Raw genomic sequence first — 3,294 nt, 5'->3', positions numbered from 1 at the left:
TTCTTTGTGTAGCCCTGGCTGTCCTGGAACTTACTCTGTAGACCAGGCTGGCCTCAAACTTAGAAATCTGCCTGCCCCTGCCTCCCGAGTGCTGGGGGTTCTGTTTTATTTTAAACACTTAATTAACTTTTTTTAGTTTATGTCTTTGGTATTTTGCCTGCATGTAGGTCTGTGTGAGGGTGTTAGATCCCTTAGAACTGGAGTTACAGACAGTTGTGGGCTACCATGTGGGCACATAGAAATTGAACCCAGGTCTTCTGGAAGACCTGCCAGTGCTCTTAACCATGGGGCCATCTTTCCAGCCCCATTTTGTTGTTTTTAGGCAGGGTCTCATATAACCCTGTCTGGCCTCAAACTTGCTATGTAGTCAAAGTTGACCTTGAATTCTGTTTGTTTGTTTCAAGACAGGGTTTCTCTGTGTAGCCCTGGCTGTCCTGGAACTCACTCTGCAGACCAGGCTGGCCTTGAACTCAGAAATCCATCTGCCTCTGCCTCCCAAGTGCTGGGATTAAAGGCGAGTGCCACCAAGCCTGGCTGACCTTGAATTCCTAATCCTCCTGCCCCTACCTCCCAAGAACTAAGATTATAGCCACGTGGCACTACATACAGCTTACAAGTATTTATTAACAGCTGCTGCTTGGGGTTCAGTTCAGTAGAAGAGCATCTGCCTTGTGTCGTCAGGTCCCTGAGTTCAATCTCCAGTACCAGAAAAAAAAAAAAAAAAATCCTACGCCAGATATGTAGAATATAGGCATCTGCTACCAAAGATGGCCCTTAGTCTATTCTCCTGAGCAGTCTCAATCCTCTTTCTGCTTCCAGGAAACATGTAGAACTCCAGTTATCCAAGGCTAATATTATTGTAGACGTAATATATGCAAAACTAACTTGGAATGATTATATAGAAAATATGAATAAACTAGGCCTAGGGGCACATACGTATCTATAATCCCAGCTACCTCAGAGACGGAGACTGGAGAGCTTGAAGTCCAAGACTTACCTGGGCTAAGTTTCTTAACTGTTTCCAACTGCAACCTTGCGTAAAGTTTATTATCGCCTAGAAAAGAGACAGAGGTTGCTACATCAGTTGATAAGGACACCTAGAGACCTAGTGATAGGTCATTTAGAGGTAGTTTTCTTCATCCTAGGAATGCTAGTAATGCATTCTTTTTTTTTTTTTTAATATTTTTTTTATTATTATTTTCTTTATTTACATTTCAAATGCTATCCCGAAAGTTTCCCATACCCCTCCCCCCACCTCTGTTCCCCTACCCACCCACTCCCACTACTTGGCCCNGGCCTTGCCTTGTGCTAGGTCATATAGAGTTTGGNAGACCAAGGAGCCTCTATTCCCACTGATGGCCGATTAGGTCATCTTCTGCTACATATGCAGCTAGAAACACAAACCCAGGGGGTACTGGTTAGTTCCTGTTGTTGTTCCACCTACAGGGTTGCAGCCCCCTTCAGGTACTAGGGTACTTTCTCTAGTTCCTCCATTGGGGACTCTGTGTTCCATCTAGTAATGCATTCTTAATTGCCACAGGCTTATTATCCCTTTGAGACTTCCCATCCTGCATGCTACTGAATCGATGTGGGAAATCTTCATTAAAAAAAAAAAATCTTGTATGGTTATCTGCATACATGTCTGTTTACCATGTGCTTGCAACTACCCAGAGGCCAGAAGAGGATGTTGGATTCCCTAGCATTGGAGTTGTAGATGGTTGAGAGCCTCCATATGCGTGAATAAAAGTTTCAGTTTCAGATATCATAGCTGTTCTTCCCCCCCCCCCCTTTGGTTTTTTTCAAGACAGGGTTTCTCTGTGTAGCCCTGGAACTCACTCTGTAGACCAGGCTGGCCTCAAACTCAGAAATCCACCTGCCTCTGTCTCCCAAGTGCTGGGATTAAAGGCTTGTGCCACCACATCCGGCTTCCTAGCTGTTCTTATCAACTGCTTAGATTGTACAACTATGCAGCTGACAACAATGCAAATAGGGGGAAGCCAAAGAATGTGGTTTCCCCTTTTCTTTTTCAGAGGACTTTTTTTTGTTTTTGTTTTTTTTTTGTTTTTTTGTTTTTCAAGACAGGGTTTCTCTGTATAGCCCTGGCTGTCCTGGAACTCACTTTGTAGGCCAGGCTGGCCTAGAACTCAGAAATCTGCCTGCTTCTACCTCCTGAGTGCTGGGATTAAAGGCGTGCACCACCACGCCCAGCATTCAGGGAACTTTTGTTGAGCGTTACTGGCTCATATGTTTAGAGGTAGGAAGTGGGTAGATGTTTACCCTGCTGAGTGACAGGTTTCACTGGAGAATGATCTTCAAGACCTAGTCTGGAGATAACCACCTTAAAACCAAACCTGAATGTTTACTAGGATGGTTTGCTAATCAGTTCAATAATTGCTTGAGATAGACACAATATGATTTGAAATAAATCCTGTGGCAGAAAATATGCGTTGAGTTGAGTCAAGTACTTGCTTTATTTGTTTATTTACTTAATTTTAATTTTAATTTTTATCTTTTGCTTTTCTGATATGGTCTTAGTCCATAACTTAGGCTGGTTTATACATAGATGGCTATGATGCCCCAGCGTAGCCTTGAATTTGAGGTCCTCTCTCTTCCATTTAATGTGGTAAGAATACAGACACACATCACTGTATTCAGCTTTGAGTACATTTCTGTACCCTGTGGTTTTCTGTATTACAAAGGTGTGTGTGCTAAGCGATGGGGTCACATGGCTTTAATCTTAACCCTAGGAGGCAGAGGTAAGTGAATCTCTGAGTTCAAGGACAGTCCGGTGTACAGAACGAGTTGAGAATTCCAGGACAGCCAGGGCTATACGAAGAAACTCTGTCTGAAAAAAGCCAAGCCAAAACAAAATACAATGCAAAACAATAAATATATTTGGAGAAAACTTTCAAAGTTGACTGTGAAATGTGGAGCTGTGCCTTGGAAAATCCATCACTTGAGGCCAGGAGGCCAAAGAGAGCAACATTAACAAGAGGATTGGCAATCTCTTCTCCCTGACTGAGCCCTTCCTCTCAGAAGGTAAAACCAATAACACGACTAGGAAATGCCTGAACAGTGAAGGAGTTTTTCATTCGGGGCCAAGAATAGAAGTAGGCAGGGGGTGGGATTGCACACTTGGAAGTGTGATGGAAGTACACTTCCCATGAGGCAGAGGTTGGGGCCGTCCTGGGCTTCTTAGCCAGACCCTGTCTGCAAAGAAAGAAAAAAGAAAAGAGAAGGAAGGAAGGGAGGGAGGAAGGAAGGAAGGGGAGGAAGGAAGGGAAAAAAGGGGGA

Source organism: Mus pahari, chromosome 3 (genome assembly GCF_900095145.1).
Source record: "Mus pahari chromosome 3, PAHARI_EIJ_v1.1, whole genome shotgun sequence".
Taxonomy (NCBI): domain Eukaryota; kingdom Metazoa; phylum Chordata; class Mammalia; order Rodentia; family Muridae; genus Mus; species Mus pahari.
The sequence above is the reverse complement of the archived record's forward strand: the minus strand, read 5'-3'. Positions refer to the sequence as shown.